The 15490-nt window shown below is 66.2% G+C and overlaps 1 protein-coding gene across 3 annotated transcripts in view; it reads left to right on the forward strand.

Annotated features, from left to right (window-relative positions):
* RXRA (retinoid X receptor alpha) overlaps positions 1-15490 on the forward strand; it is a 95778-nt gene that overhangs the window by 19972 nt on the left and 60316 nt on the right. Inside the window, exon 1 of one of the 3 annotated variants that reach the window (XM_072960513.1) lies at positions 11549-11713. The exons of the other annotated variants lie outside the window; for them this stretch is intronic. The gene's annotated coding sequence lies outside the window, so the exon portion shown is untranslated. Of the gene's footprint in view, positions 1-11548; positions 11714-15490 lie in introns of those variants that run through there. 3 annotated transcript variants of the gene reach the window in all.

Genomic DNA, 15490 nt, shown 5'->3' on the forward strand with positions numbered 1-15490 from the left:
CCGTTGCCTTGCTCTTCCCTCCCGAGGCTCAGTGCCCTGCCGGCGGCTGGTTGGTGGGGCCCCCGTCTGTCCCCTGACGGCACGTGGCGGGGTGCCGGGGCGGGCTGCCCAGGCTGAGCCCCTCCTCCGGGGTCTGCATCTGCCCCGCCCCTGCCTCCTCCCAGAGTCACCTTGTGGAGCTGCAGGAGAGCCTGCTGGGGTGAAGGGAGGTGCTGCCCTGGGGACATTGCTCCATGAAGCCTTGCTGGGCTCTGGCGGGGAGGGCTCCTGGGGCCTCAGGTTCTGGGGGAGACCACACAGGGACAGTGTCAGTGGTGGGAGGCGATAGCTGGGCCTGGCCAAGACCCCATTTTATAGGAGAGGAAAACTGAGGCTGGAGAAAGCATGCTTTGCTCAACTCAAGGCCACTGGGGATGGCAGGGGTAGGGGGAGGCGCTGCCCCCCGGCTGCACGGAGCCAGAGCCTGGCCATGGGGGAGGGCCCTGTGCTGGGGGGGACCCTGTGCTTGGGGGAGGGCCCTATGGTAGGGGGGACCCTGTGCTGGGGGAGGGCCCTGTGCTGGGGGGGACCCTGTGCTGGGGGGAGGGCCCTGTGCTGGGGGAGGGCCCTATGGTGGGGGGGACCCTGTGCTGGAGGGGAGGGCCCTGTGCCCTTCCAGCACTGTGGAAGTGACAGGCAGGTGGCAGTGGGGTGGGAGCCTAGGTGTCACCCTGGGAGGGACAGCACTGGGCCCTGTGTGCAGTGCAGGGCAGAGAAGGAGTTAAAGGCTGAGGGAAGTAATAATGTTTCTAATTTTCCTGTGTGATTTAATAAAAATGTAAATCACTGGGCGAAGGACGCCCTGCCCCACCACGGTGTTGACTGAGATTAATTGTGGGCTCCGGGTGGTCAGCCTGCCTTTGTCTCCACACCCCCGAGTGGAGCCGTGCCTCCGGCGGCTTGGGAGGCCAGACAGCGAGGGGCAGACGCCACGCCCGCGGCCTGGATGGGTGGGGGCTGGGGTGTGAGGGGCAGCCAGCGGAGTGTCGGGGCGTCCACTGAGCAGGAGGGCCCTGGAGGAGCCTTCTGTGGCGTGGCTGGTCAGAGCCAGGCTCCCCTCTGACCCCCACACCCCCACCTCCAGAGGAGCACGGGGACTGCAGTGACCATGGCTGAGTCCTGGGTATGTGGGGTGACCTTTGGCGTGAGGTCGTAGCGCCAGAAGGGGGGGTGGCCGGGCAGAGACGGGAAGGAATAACTTCCCTGGCTGAGGGAGCAGCATGTGCAAAGGCCCTGAGGTGGGAGTGAGCTCAGCCCGTGAGGGTCAGCAAGGGGCCAGTGCTGGGTGGCAGTGAGGTGAGGCAGGGATCGGGGCCGGCGAGAGAGAGCGACAGGTGGGCCCCAGCGGGGGCACTGGGCCTGTCCCACAGTGGTGGGGAGCCCTGGCCCGGGTGAGACTGGGCCCGGGGCAGGGTGAGGTCTTGAGACTGTGAGGAGGAGGGGGCCGTGGGGATGGGGATGTGACTCGGTGGGTCTGGGCTGGAGTTAAGCCACGTCCATCCAGCAGGGCAGGCGTGGGGATGGGCCTGAGTGGTGGTGCTGTTGGCCAGGGCTGTGGTGGGGAGGTGGCCAGAGTCCTGGGTGGGCGGTCAGGCGGGCGAGGGTGCACAAGGCTGAGCCAGGCCACGTGGAGGCTGGAGGGCCGGGACCCCCCACACCCATTCCTGGGGAGGGGTCTGGGCACCTGGGGTCCGTGGTCAGAGCGCCGAATGTTCTAGGTGCAGCATTTGGTCGGCGTGACTGGAGACTTGAGGTGGGGACGGCAGGCAGTGGGGGTCAGAGTGGCCTTTGCAAGTGTGGTGAGCACGGCGTCCTGGCGGGAGGGGTGGTCGTCAGGGAGCTCCCGGTGGAGGTGTGGGGTGTGCGGCCGTGGGAGGGCCCTGCCACCAGTCAGGGCCAGTCACAGCTGGCTGCTGGGGACCCTTGATCCTGTCTTGGCTGTGGGACCCTCCTCGGTGCTCACCTGCCTTCCCGAGGGGGTGCTCCTGCGTGTCCGAACCCAGATCTGTCCTGGGGTCCTGGGGCTCTGTCGCGCCTGCCCATCCATCTAGCATCAGGCCTCAGATGCCCTCCTGGAGGCCTCAGATGCCAGATTGGGAGGGCTCACAGTCCCCGAGTGAGAGCGGAATTCTGAGTGTGGCCCTGAAGCGTGGCCTCGGGAACCCCAGGCCAGCCCTGTGTCTCCAGACCTCAGCGGGGCTTCTCCTGGACACCAGCCCTGCCGTGTCAGTGGGCAGAGGCTCCGGGGAGGGGCAGGCATGCCGGAGACCCAGTTCTGTCACAAGCAGTGAAGGGAGGGCCCAGGCCGAGGAGGTGGGGGATGCCTGGCCTCCCAGTGCTTCCAGGCAGGGACCTGCGCTGCCCCTGGACCCACGGCGATGGGGCCCCGCGGAGGCTGTCCCAGGAGAGGGGGCTGGCTGGGCTGCAGGCACCAGCTCTGCGCCGTAGCTGGGCCTAGAGCCGCTGCCTCCTCTGGATGATGGTATGGGGCCCCCCCCCCCCGGCTGTGCCCAGCTTTGTGCTTGGACGCTGTGTTGTCAGAGGTCCTGCTTAGAGCAGCCCTGGGCGGGGAGCGACTCAGCCTGGGGGGAGGGCCGGGCGAGGCTTGGTGAGTGGGGAGGGTGGGCATCCCTGATGGGGCAGGAGGGAGTGGACAGGGGTAGGCCTGCCTGCTGGGGTGGGTGGCTCTGGGGTGGGCACTCGTGTCTGGGAGTTGAGGAGCCTGCCTGGGCAGCGGGGGAGGGAAAGGCAGCTTGCTCTGGTGGGCTGTGTCGGTGACCCTGGCCGGTGGGCTGGGACCCGCCCTGGGGCTGAGTAAGCTTTGACGTCTTGGAGGTTCTGCGGGACCACGTGGGTCGTGTTTTTGGATAAAACAGCTGTGCTTGGTGGTGGTGGCCAGAGCGCCCGGCCGGGGCCAGGGCTTCTCTGTCCCGGAGGCTCAGTATGTACAGAGAGATTAGGGGATGGGGACTGGGGTCAGTGTGAGCATGGGCAGGGCTGGGCCGGCGACACCAGAGGCCCTGTGCTGGGGCCCCTGCCTCGTCTCACGAGGTCTGTGTCTTTGGCCCGACCTGGGGCAGCCTGTTCCTCTGTCTTTGAGTACGTGGGCATATTCACTCTGAGTGGACATCTAGGGGGCGAGCCCTAGCATCATAGCTGTGTGCACACGACCCCCCAGGGCTGAGCCCCTGGGCTGTGCCCACCCGGGAAGGCTGCTGAGAGGAGGGGCAGTGCGGCCGGCTCAGGTGGCCGGGCAGCAGAGTGGGTGACAGCATACACCAGCGTTCTGCCCTTGGCACCCCCCACCCGCTGCCTGCTGCCTGCAGGTCCCTGCACTGCCCGGCTGCCTTCCCCGTGCCCTGGACTCACGCCTCTGCCCAGAGTGTGCGCAGGCCCAGGGTCAGGAAGAGCGGGCCCACCAGATGGCCAGGCGGGCGCATCTGCCCAGTGATATCAGGAGATGCTGTGCTGGTCGCACGCTTTGATTAAATGACCTGTCCGGGCTAACTGGGCAGCTGGTCAGTGTCAAGCTCCATGCGTGGAAGCTGCGGAGGAGGGAGGTGGGGGAGGGAGGGGGATGGGCTTCTGAGAGCCCTTGGGGTTGACACTGCCTGGTGGAGGGCCAGACGCACCACTGGCATTAGAGATGCCCGGCCCACTCGCCGTGGCTCTGGAGGGGCCCTTTGCCCCTCTGAGCCTCACTTGGTTCCCTCATCTGTAGAGGCGGCTGCCTGTCCTGATCTCATGGCCAGTGGGCCTGCGGAGGGCTCGTGCTCCTCGGAGGCCTGTGGTTCCCTGCAGCGCCTTCCTCCTCGGAGGGCACAGCGGCCACCTGACCAGTGGCCTGGGTCTGGCTGCCGTGGCCCGCAGCCATGTCCTCTGGCCACGCTCTCCATGCGGTCTGCATGGGAAATCGAAGCCGGCTGCGTGGGGGCCTTGCTCCACCTGCACCTCCTGAGCCGGGGGCTGCTCGTCTGGGATATTTTAATCCCCTGCCAGAGTCCTTGCCCGCCCCCACCACCCATGGGGACGCGTTCCAGAGAGGAGGGTCCTGGCCCCTCCCGCCCGTTCTGTGGCTTCATCTGTACCTCGGGTGACGTCAGCACCTCCGCTCTCGGTGGCTCCTTGAGAGGGATGGGCTGTGCTGCCACCACCAGAGGCTGAGGGTCACATGGCCTTCTCACCTGGCCATGCCCATGCTCCTGGGTGGAGGGTGGTCAGAGCCTCCCCTCTCTGGCCCCAGCGTCCCTGCCTGTAAAATGGGGGCAGCCGACTCAGCTGTTCTGGGGAGTGTTTGCAGCCTGGAGGTGCACGTGCCGGTCGGTGAGGAAGTGCTGGCGTGAGGGGCTGGGCCCTCTGAGACCTTTCTTAGGGAACTACAGTCTCGGGGACAGGGCTGGTTCTCCTGGAGGGGGTTGGACTGGCATTGGAGGTCCCGATGTGGTAGGGTTGGGGCCAAGAGGCTTGGAGGATGTCACTGGTGACCTTGGGCCACAAGGTTCCCTTCCGGGGAATCACCCCTGGAGAGCCTGCCAGCGGTGGGGTTTGCGATGCCTAGAGCAGGATGCAGGGGGCGGGAGGCGGCCCAGGCCATGAGCAGGTTGCTGGCTGCGGGCCGGGTGGATGTCTGGCCCCTGTGCTGTGGGCTCTGCTCCTTCAGACTGCCCTGACCTCGTCACCCCGAAGTCAGGTCCATGCAGCTCGGGGAGCCCCTGGAGAGGGCGGGGAGCCTACACCTTGGGAAACGTGATCCTCTCCCCGGCCTGTGAATATTTCATCAGCGGATTGAAAATTGAAGCTGAGCTGTCATCCCCTGCTCCGGGGGACGTAGGAGGGGCACCGGCTCCGTTTCAGGCCCATTTGAGTATTTTTCTTGGTAGTGGAGCCTTGTCAATTAGAAAATGACATCGCTGCTTAAAATGCCGTTCGGCGGCCCTCTTTAATTAAGGCCGAGACGTAATAACCGATCTGCTGCTGTGAATGGAGTTTTAACCATGAAAACGAGAGGTGAATGGTGCAGAGTGGGGTGTGCCAGAGTGGGTGTGCGGGGGCCTGGGAGGGGTTTGCGGAGGCCACGCAGCGCGGCTCTGGCTGGGCATGGGGGTGTGTGCGTGGCTGGCGTGTGTTGGGTGGGTCGTTCTGGTCTGTGTGTGGGAGGGTGGGTGGCGGTATCTGGTCTCCGTGTGCACGCGTGCGAGCGTGTGCATGTGTGTCGCGACGGGGAGACCCTGGGTGGCTGAGGCCTGGTGTGTGGAGTTGGAGCCCTGATGGCCCTGCAGGAGGGAGCGAGGTCTCACAGGCAGGGGGGAGCAGCGAGGGCTGGGAGTGATGTGTGAGCAGGGCAGGGCTGAGGGTGCGAGGGCCTGGTCCAGGGCTGCCGTGGGCTTGGGCCTGCCCGGGTGTGGGATGGGTGCCTGGTGGGATGGGGCAGGTGAGTTGACACTAGGCCTCGCGGGCCGTGGGGGCGCCGGGACGTGGTTGGACGTGTGTCTCCTGATGGGTGGGTTGAACACACGGGTGTGGGCTGGGCTGGGGTCCCGCCGGGCCTGGTGGCTGCTCACCTGGGCCATTAGGGGTCAGAAGGGCGGCCTCAGGGCCCTGGGGACGGTGCAGGGGTCCCAGTCCAGGCCTGGGGACTGGCGGCAGGGCTCGGCCGCACTGCCCTGCTCCCCCCGCCTCGCCCCTGCTTGGCAGCAGACTGTGCGAGGCTACGTGTCTGGACCACCCAGCCTCCCGCCACCCTCTGCCGGGCCTCCCTTGTTTTCCTTTGGCGGGGCCGGCGCTGGTCGCTGCTGCCGGGGGCGCTGGTCGCTGCTGCCGGGGGCGCTGGGGGCCGGGTGCCCGGGCCCGGCCCTGCGGCTCCCACCCCACTTGGTGTTGGTTTTCCCTGGGAAACAGAGTCACGGTGCCTGGTGCCCGGGGGTGGACCGAGCGGCTCCACAGCAGTTCTGTGTTGCCCACGTGTTGTCAGGGCGCGGGGTGGGGCAGGCTCGCCGGCCCCCGTCTCGGGGGAGGTGGGGGCTGCGCGGGCTGGGGCGGCCAGGGCACGCTGGCCCTGTCCGCTCATCTTCCTGGCCTGAGGCGGCGGGGGCCTGGTGCCGTACTCCCCCTTCCCACCCCGTCTTTGCTCTCTGCTGGGGGCCGGGCCCCCAGGTTCCTGGCGTAGGCGTTGGTCCCACTGGGAGAGGCAGAGGGCAGCTTGCGCCCTTGGGTCCTGCTCTGGCCGGTGAGCGCAGCGGCTTCCCCCTGCTGTCTGGGCTGGGCCCCAAGCGTGCGGGCCGGGAGCCGTGAGCAGCCCCGGGCCCTCCAGTGTCTGCAGAGTTGGGGTGTGGGGTCCCCCTCTGGCCCTGGAAGGAAGGGGCCAGGGTTGCCAGGAAGGCAGGGAGGGGCAGGTCCACAGCTGGGTCCTGGGGCCTGAGGAAGCCAGAGCAGATGCTGGGCTGAGCTGGCCCTGCTGGGGAGGAGGCATGTTCGTCTTTATAAACTGATTTAGAGGCAGCTGGAGTCGTGCTCGCGGATGTCCCCGGAAGATGGGGTTTCTGACAGCCCTTGGTGCGGGAGGCCCAGGGCCTGGTGGAGGGAGGTGGCGGGGGCCCCGGCGGCCTGGGCTACGTGTGCCCCGCGTGTGCGTGTACGCCGTGTGCCTTAGGCTGGCCCCTTTCCGCGTGGCCGCCACAGGCATTCCCAGCTTTGAGCAAAGCTCTGCTTTCTTGTTGTTGCTGCTGCTGCTACTGCTGCGAGGGGGAAGGCAATTAGGTTTACTGATTTATTTTTAGAGGAGGTGCTGGGGATTGAACCTGGGACCTTGTGCGTGCTAAGCACGTGCTCTACCACTTGAGCTGTATCTCTCCCCTCTTCACTTGCTTTCAAGATTACCGACTCTACAAAGTGGTTCACTGGCAGCTTCCTGGAACCCGTGGGTCCCCAGTGCGTCCAGCTGGACCTTCAGTCCTCCTGAAGGTGGGGGCTTGGATGCGCCCCTGCTTCTCTAGGCCAGCAGGTCACCTGCCCACCCCAGGGCAGGAGGGCTGAGGTGCCGCTGCGTGGCGATGCCAGGCTTCAGGAAAGGGAGGGCGCTTTTTCTTTCTGAAGCCGGCTGGTGTCTTCGGAAGGTGATTTATCTCCAGGTGTGGGCGTACCTGTTTGGTAAGCTGAGCCACCGGTGCCCTGGGAGTCATGACCTCTCGCTGACGGTGTTGGCAAGACCCCGGCATAGCTCCAGACGCCTGTGCAAGCCCCGCTGAGGGTGACCTTAGAGAGCCACGTCTGCGGCCGGGGGTGGCTGAGGGTGCCGGTGGGACCGTGTGGGGCTGGTGTGTGAGCGGTGCTGCTTCAGAGGGCTGGGGCCGGGACTCAGGCCACGCATGCTCTGGCCTCCCGTGCGGTTGTGCCAGGAGGGCCGGGGCCCGTAGCAGCCCGCAGGCCTCTGATTGTCTGGCTGGGGCTGCCTGGGGCTCTGCGGGGAGGAGGCCCGGGCCCTCGGCGGGAAAGGGTGCTGGGACGGCCCCAGGGAGAACCATGGGCAGAAGGGGTGTGTGCGTGCCATTGCATCCTGGGTCTGCTGGCGTCCACGGCTAATTGAATCGAGCTCTTCCACTAAGGGCTGAATGATGAGGCCGTGCCCGTGGAATCATAACTCCTGCAGATTCTTCAGCTGGGCACTGCTGTGGGCTATTCTGCATCCTCCCCCTTGAGCAGCCTGGCGTGAGAAGGCCTGCGGGTTTGTTAACAGCCGTGCTGTATGCAGCCTTGTGCTGGCCTGATCAGAACTTCTCACCCCAGCTGCCCTCCTTTGGAAGCAGGGCATTTTCAGAAGCCCCCGTGACCAGGCCCCACCCTAGGCCAGTTAGATCAGCAGCCTTGGGAGCCGTGCCTGGACTCCGCGGCTTTCCCGCAGCCCCCTGGGCAATGCTGGGCAGCCGTCACCAGGCCAGGCGCCCCCCACCTCGTGTGTGTGTGTGTGTGTGTGTGTGTGTGTGTGTGTGTGTGTGTGTGTGTGTGTGTGTGTGTGTGTGTGTGTGTGTGTGTGTGTGTGTGTGTGTGTGTGTGTGTGTGTGTGTGTGTGTGTTCGGATTCCCAGGGGCGTGGTTGTACCAGGTGTCTCGGATCTGGGTCAGACCTCGCTCCCGCGTCCCGGGCCCTCCGTGCTCCTAGGGCGATGGTTGTCCTGGTCCCTGATCTCTGGATCCCGTCCCGCAGAGCCCTGCTCACTCTGCCTTCCCCTCCAGCGCCTGGGCCTTCCAGGGCTGGCGATGGGCCTGGAGGTGAAGGGACTGAGAGGCCACTGGGAGGTCTCCACTGGGAGTTGGGGAGCCTGCCCTGGTGTTCTGGGGTGTTTGGACCTGAGGGACCCCAGGGGACAGACTCCCCTGCTCTCAGGAAGCTGTGTGAGCAGGGTCTGTTCTAGAAGCACCCGGGCCCCGTGATTCCAGGAGGGGTGTGCTTTCTCTCTCTTCTGCCCAGGTTGGCCTCTGGGGTTCAGGGTAGGGCTGGGCCAGACCACCCCATCCTTGCACGCAGGGGCCGGCTGTCTCCGAACCCTCCTCTGTGCCTGGCTCTCCTCTGCCTCTTCCTCCCCCAGCATGCGGCCTTGCAGGGGGAAGTGCAGGCCCGGGTCTCAGGGTCTGTGCTGCAGGCCTCGGGTCGACGTGAGCCGTGCCTGGGGAGCCGGGCGCCTGAGCTCCCCGGCTGGGCTGGCCTGAGCTGTGGGGAGCAGGGAGCCCTTTGAGCTCAGCGGCAGACAGTGGGTCAGGGAGACCTCGGCAGCAGCCCCAGCCCTAGTCCCAGTTTCCTGATCTGCCCTGGGGGAGACTGGGGAGGTGAGCAGTGCCCGCCCCGGGAATCACTGCACGTCAGTTCCGGTTAATAGTCCCTTGTTTGGGCTCCATCTCTCGGGTGGGGTGGGGAGGGAAGGGCACAGGCCCAGAATTAGGCGGGGCAGTGGGGTCCAAGAGGAGGGCCAGGGTAGCAGCTCTTCGCAGAGGTTTTCGGAGCATCCCCTGTGGCCAGGGCCTCGCCCCTGGAGACTGGGGAGGCCTAGACCCCTGCCTCACGCTGAGGGTGGGGGAGGCACCAGCCTCTGCCCTCGCAGTGTTCTCCAGCTGGAAGGGCGGCGGGTCCTTGCAACACTGCGCAGGCAGGTAGGGACCTGGCCCGTTGTGCAACCTGCAGCTGTGTGGGGAATTCCTCCCCAGGCCCTGGCTCTGCCCTGCCCTGGAGTCTGCGTGTTTTGGAAAGCTTCGTGGCGCCCAGAGGAGCAGAGGCTGTGCGGAGGCTGGGCTGCTCCCAGGTGTCAGATAAGCCCTTGGTGGGGGTGTTGACCACGGTCAGGCCTGGGGGACAAGGGATGCAGTGGCTGCTGGACCACAGTACCCCTAGAGGGTTGTGCCCCCACTGGGAGCCAGAGGGGGCCCACCAGAGCTCTTGCTTGTCCCGGGCCAGGCCACCTTGTCCTAGTGACCAGGAGAGCACCGACCCTGCTGGCCTTTGTTCCTTCCCTGCTGCCCCTGGTGGGCTGGGGCAGGGTGGCGGCCTTCTTGGGAAGCCACCCCGCCTTTGTCCAACTTCCCAGTAGGCGGGTCCCAAGGAGGGGGGCAGTGTCAAGCTTTTGGGGGTCACACCCACTGGGGGGCGCGGAGGGGGGGCACGGGCAGGTTACTCAACCACTCGGAGCCTCAGTTTTCTCATCAGTGACTTAGGAATGTGAAGGGCCACGTGCTGGGTCTTTGTAAGGTGGGGGGGGTCTAGCTCGCGCCGGGGAGACACATGGTGTGTGGCAGTGGGCTTTGGGGTCCCATTGTGCTGGGTGTGAGGAAAGTCCCCTAGCGGGGGGCCGGGCCAAGGGACTCGGGGACCCCACTGCGTGCTGCTGCGGTGTGGCGGCTCTGCCGGCTGCGCTTTGCACAGAGGAGGCTGGGGGAGAGTTGGCCCCCTGGCCAAGGGAAGGCCCCGTTTGCCCGGCGCCCTGCGTGCCGAGGGTACGGTGATGGTCTTGCTCAGTGGCTCTTGGCCCAGATCTTGCTGGGCTTTGGCCGGGGACTGGTGGGGTTCTGTGCTGTCGGGAAGGGCCTCCCCGGCCTGGGGCCAGCTCGGGCCCCACCCCGTGAGACAGGGTGTCTCCCTGGGGTCCTCTCGCTTGCCTCCCTCCCAACCCCACAGCCCTGTGGCAGCCTCGAACCTCAGTGCCCAAGCCCGGTGCTGGGCACCCCCAGGGAGCCGTGAAGGCACCATGGGGGCGGAAACGGAACAGAACAGAGCAGAGCAAATACCCACTGCTGAGCCCACCCGCCTGCTCCCCGTGCCTCCTTATCTGCGTGCCCGGCCTGTGGCGGCCGCTCGGTCGGCCGGGCTGAGGAACGCAGTGGAGCGGATCCTTGTCCAGGCACAGGGTGTCTGGGGCAGGCAGACAGGTTTGGGGCCTGCCCCGGCTGGGGGGCCCCCTCCCCGGGGAGAAGCCCGGCCAGAGTGCGCCCTCCCGCCCGCTCCCTGGACTCCGTGCGGGGCCCTGGGGGAAGGGGGCTTTGCAGGGTTGGGGAGGGGCCTGTGCAGACCTGGGTCTCGCCTCGGCCCCTCTCCTGCAGCGGTGTGATGTCAGGTACTGCCCGGCCTCAGTTTCCTCTTCTGTGCCGGCTAGGGGTGTTGAAGAAGGTGGGCTGTGGCCCCGGGCGCCAGGCCTGCGAGGTGCGGGGGGTCGCCGGGGTGGACATGGTCCTGAGCCGGCGTAGGGCGGCGATGTGCCACCCAACCAGAGCGTAGATTTCTGTTAGCCGGAACCTTCTGGAACACAGACCCACACCAGAAGTAAGCAGTGAGGGCCACCCTCAGGTCAGAGTCCACGTCCTTAGGAAATGGGGTGTAAATCAGGGTCTCTCTGTACATTTATCAGCTTTGCCCTGGCAGCCTACCGCCTGTCCTATCTTAGGACGAGACCTTGGAGAGTCGCGGGATGTTTCACGGCAGACCCACGGTTGGCGGGGAAAAGTGACAGCTGACGGGGAGGCCTGGCCACTCAGCGAAGGGTGGGGGTTCCTGCAGTCGTCCATGATGCCTGGGAGTCCAGGGAGACAGGTTAGGGGGCAGTCGCAGGTGGCCTGGGACCCTCCTGATGCGTGGGGGCGTGATGGGCAGGGGTGTGCCCCCTGCATGTGTTTTCCTGGAGAGACCCTGCCCGCCTGCCCACCTGGGGTCGTGTCCTTCAGCGGAGTCCCCATGGGAGGCGTGTGCTGCTTCTAAGAGGGCTGCCCACCACCCCCAGGTCAGAGCCAAGACCACCAAGTCCTGCCTAGCCCGGTCTGAGTGTTCTGGCCTGATGAGCTGTAAGCTGGGCAGGAGGCCAGTCAGACTGTCAGTGGCCACTTTCAGGCAGGAGGTAGGCGAGGGCTCAGGCTCTGGTTGGGGTGAGGGACAGGGCATGGGCAGCTGCAGTCCAGGGTGAAAGGGCCTCCATCCACCTGGGCTGGGGTGGGGCTTGAGGGAAGGCTTTCTGGAGGTGACAACCTGCAGATCCAGACGAGGGAGCGGATGGGGAGCAGCCTATGCAGTGGCCCAGAGATGAGAGAAGAGTCCTGGGTTCTTGCCCCAAGGCCTGCGGCCGGGCCGGGCCCAGGGAGCGCGTGTGGGGTCTGGACTTGACCCTGCAGGAGCCTTGAATGGACTGTGTGCAGGAGCCAACAAGGTCCGTTTCCAGAGAATTCTCCAGGAACCTGGCTCCCCAGCCTTCTGTTTGGGTGCTTTTCCAGTGGAGCAGTGCTGCCCCCAGGCTCTCCCTGCCCTGGTTGTCAGCAGGACGGGGCTGGGCCGCTCAGCCCAGCCAGAGACAAGCTGTTCTGGGGCAGGCCTAGGCCTGGGCTGGGGTCTCCGAGAGGCGGCGGTGGCGGCCTTGGGAATGTTGGCAGGTCTGAGCGCAGCCTGTGTGTGCAAGCGTGCTGTGTGTGTGGGCAGGGGGCCAGGAGCCCCGCAACTGGCAGTTCGCCTGGCCTCAGGGGAGGGCGTGGGGGTCCCAGCGTCCCCTAGAGCCCAGTTAAGGGGAAGGGGAGGGTACAGGTGGAGGCCTCGTGGGCCAGGTTGGAATTACCAGAGGCCCACACCCCATGTGATGGGGTGTTCATTAAGCCTCGGGACACCCCCAGGCCCCCTCCCTGAGCACTTCCCTGGCTCCCCTCCCCTTCCTCCTCACCCCCTTTGCTCTCTGGTGCTCCTTCCCAGGGCACCTGCCCACCTGGCCGCACCTCACCACACTCCCAGCCCCCAGCCCCATGGAAAAGGAATGCCATAGATCTTCCTCCTCATTCTCCTCTGGGCTCTGCACCCTCTCAGGGGACACTGAATGCGGCTTTGTCTGTCTGGAGGGGTTCCCAGCTGTGGAGGGTGGGACCCGGGGGAGGAGGCTAACCCCCACCCCTTCTTAGTAGGCCTGGATTTAATTTTTCCTGAGATTGGGAAAGACCCCTCACTCACTCTGCTGAATGAATAGCGAACTCAGTAATCACTGTGGCCCGAATCCCAGGAGATGGCAGGGTACTTGTGGCCCTGGGGCTGGAACCAGCCAGGGTGGGGCCCTGGTGCGTGCGGGCGGGGGGCGGGTGGCGGGCGGCAGGCGGCAGCGGCCCCTCCTGTGTGTAACCCCCCCCCAAACACACAGCCAGCATTTGGAAGGTCCTAGGACAGCCCTTGGTGCCCCAGCCCACCTCCCGTCCGTTTCCCTGACGGGCTGGCTCAGGCCGTCCGTCTCGCCGGGCAGGGCGGCCTGGGGGGCTCTGGTGGGCCTGCCCCAGGGAGGGAAGGGGCAGAGGCACTGAGGCTCCTTGTTACCCTACCAAGGTTGTGGAAGGTCCTGGGGCCATGGGGTCCTGGCCTGGAGAGGGGTGAGGAGGCAGGCTGGGCAGTGGCATGGTGATGGGGCCAGAATGCCGAAGGCTGCCTCTTGGGCTGCTTGTGTCACAGCCACTGAGCCCCCAGGAGGCTGAAGCCCCTGCTTTTACTGTCTGGACTGAGGGTGATCCAGGGTCCCAGAGCCGCCCTCGGTGGCCTTGGCCGGGCCGTGGGGTGTGGGGTCGGTGTTTGGGCCCTGCCTGAGCTGGCGGCACCTGCAGACGCCCTTGTCACTGGGGCTGGGGGCCGAGTGGGCAGGGAGCGGCTGTTCCTTCCCTGCCACCACCCTGCTGGCCACAGGCTCGTGCTGTGCAGTGAGGCCCTGCAGCAGCCCCGGGTTTGAGTTCAGCCTCGGCCGCGCCCGGCTCTGTGGACTCCCTGAGCCCGTTTCCTCCTCTGAAGCGCCGGTCGGGGCGGCGGGCTGCTGCTCTCCGCCCGGTGCCCCTTCTCCCGCGCGTCGTCCACGTGGGGCTGTCAGGTCTGTTGAAAGGCCTTCAGAGACCAGGCGGCGGGGTCCTTGCTGGCCTCCAGTGCGAGGTGCTTGGGCCACGGGCCTGCCTTGTTTGGGGGCTGACCTGGCCAGAGCCTTCTGGAGGGAAGGGGCTCATCCAAGGCCTGGGGTCCCTCTGAGTCGGGGGCTCCCCCAGGCGGGGTTCAGACCTGGGGCTGCTGCCGTGGGGGGCAGGCCCCGTGGGCACTGAGCTGAGCTGCCTGGGGTCTGGGGGCCCCCCTTGGGTGAGCCAGGAACCCAGGAGGCCTGGCAGGGTCTGTGAGGTGCCTCCCGCCGGGGGAGCCCTGTGCGGTGCCTGGCTCGGCCCGCCGCCCGCTTCCAGCCCTGACGTGGTGTGCCCCTCCTCTCTGGGCCGTGCTCAGACTTTATCTGATGGAAGAGAGCAGCCCGTCGGTGTCAGACGTGACTTTCCCTTGTGCCCTGCCATCTGACTCATCAAATTAACGTCATGACCGTTTTGCTAATTCGTTCATAAACTAATTCTGGAACTTTCTGTGGGTCAGGCACCTGGTCTGAAAGCCAGAAGGGAACTTTGAGATCCTGTTTGATATCCTTGTGTCACGGTTGGAGTGGGGAGACTGAGGCCTCGCTCATGGCAGGACAGCTGCCCCCACGCTTTTCCCGATGCTGCCCGGGCCCGTGTGTGCAGCGGCCTGTTTGAGGACCTGACTGGCCGTCCTGATGCGCCTGGCCCCGTGGCCCCTCCCACATTGCCCCGTGTGCCCCCCCACCACTCTCCAGTCTAAGTATCCACTCGGCGGGGCTGGGACATCTGTGTTCACAGGCCTGGGGGCGCTGGGCTCCTGGGGCTGACCGCCCCGCCGCACCGGCCCCACAGTGCTTGTGCTGCCGCCTGTTGGTGACGAGCTTTCCACACTGTAGTTTGTGTCTCCTCCCTGCCTGGCCAGTGCCTAGCAGATCTGGTTAAAGTCTGGGGGCTCCAGAGGTTCCTTGTTTGCGAGCAGGCTTGGGGCTCTCAGGCGCCCACTGCTTGCCCAAGTGACCAGGAGGAGTGGAAAGTTCTGGAACAAGAGCTCAGAGCCTGGGTACCTTTGGCTTCCTGCTCTGACCTGGGTAGGGGCCTCTCCTGCCAGTGTCTAGACTGGGGACAGCTCTGTCCCTGCAGCGAGTTCCCTGGGAGCCGGTGTTCCCACAGCCTTGTGAAGAGTCTCAGCCCCTGTGGGATGTCCCCCAGCGTGGCCTGCGGGAGGAGCCCAGCTCTGGCCGGCTCCCAGCCCTGAGCGCGCCCTCTGGCCGGCACTGCCTTTCCTGGCTGTCGTCCCGCAGCCCATGTGGGTCGGGAGGAGATGCCGCTCTGAACAGTGAGCTGTGCTGGTCCCTGCTGCCCATGGCAGTCCCTGCTCCGGCCTCGGCGTCCCTGGTGCCCCCAGACTATCGCCTGTCCTGTGCGCCTGAGCTCCCGGCTGGCCTGGAGCCCCCAGCACTGCTGTGCCCCCCGTCTGGCCCGCCCCCACGCTCCATGTGTCTCAGGCCAGGAGTCTGTGCAGGGAGGGGCCTCTCCCGGGCCCCTCGCCCCAGCTGGGGTCCCTGTCGGCACATCCGCAGGCCCGAGTTTCTCTCTCCTGCCACAGGCTCTGTGTTTTGGTGGCTGGTCCAGGGTCTCCCCCTCCTCCCCAGCCAGTGAGCTTCAAGAGGGCCGGAGTGACGCTGGCTGTGTCCCCCTCTGCACCAGCACCTGGCAGTGTGCGCCTTCCGCGGGTGCGTGAGTGAATAAACAGTGGTACTGGAGGTGTCCCGGCCGCCTTCTCTCCTCCTGGGGGCTCCGTGTGGCCGGGGTGCTGGGCTGGCCCCGGGGCCACATGAGGCGCTTCCTGAGTGGGAGAGACAGGAGGTCCCCGGGGTGAGCCTCAGGGTCTGTGCTGAGCTGAGCCCAGTGCCCACCACCACTTTCCTCGGGCTCCTGGCTGGGGTGGGCTCTCACGCTGGTGGCCGCGCTGGGCTGGCGGGGCTTGGAGTGGGAGGTGGGGAAGGGGATTCTCCTCCGCCAGAAGCCCGGCCTGCTTGGCCCCCGCTCCCCCACGCGGCCTGGCTCCTATGCCGTGTTCCTTT

The sequence above is a fragment of the Vicugna pacos genome, chromosome 4 (genome assembly GCF_048564905.1).
Source record: "Vicugna pacos chromosome 4, VicPac4, whole genome shotgun sequence".
Lineage (NCBI taxonomy): Eukaryota > Metazoa > Chordata > Mammalia > Artiodactyla > Camelidae > Vicugna > Vicugna pacos.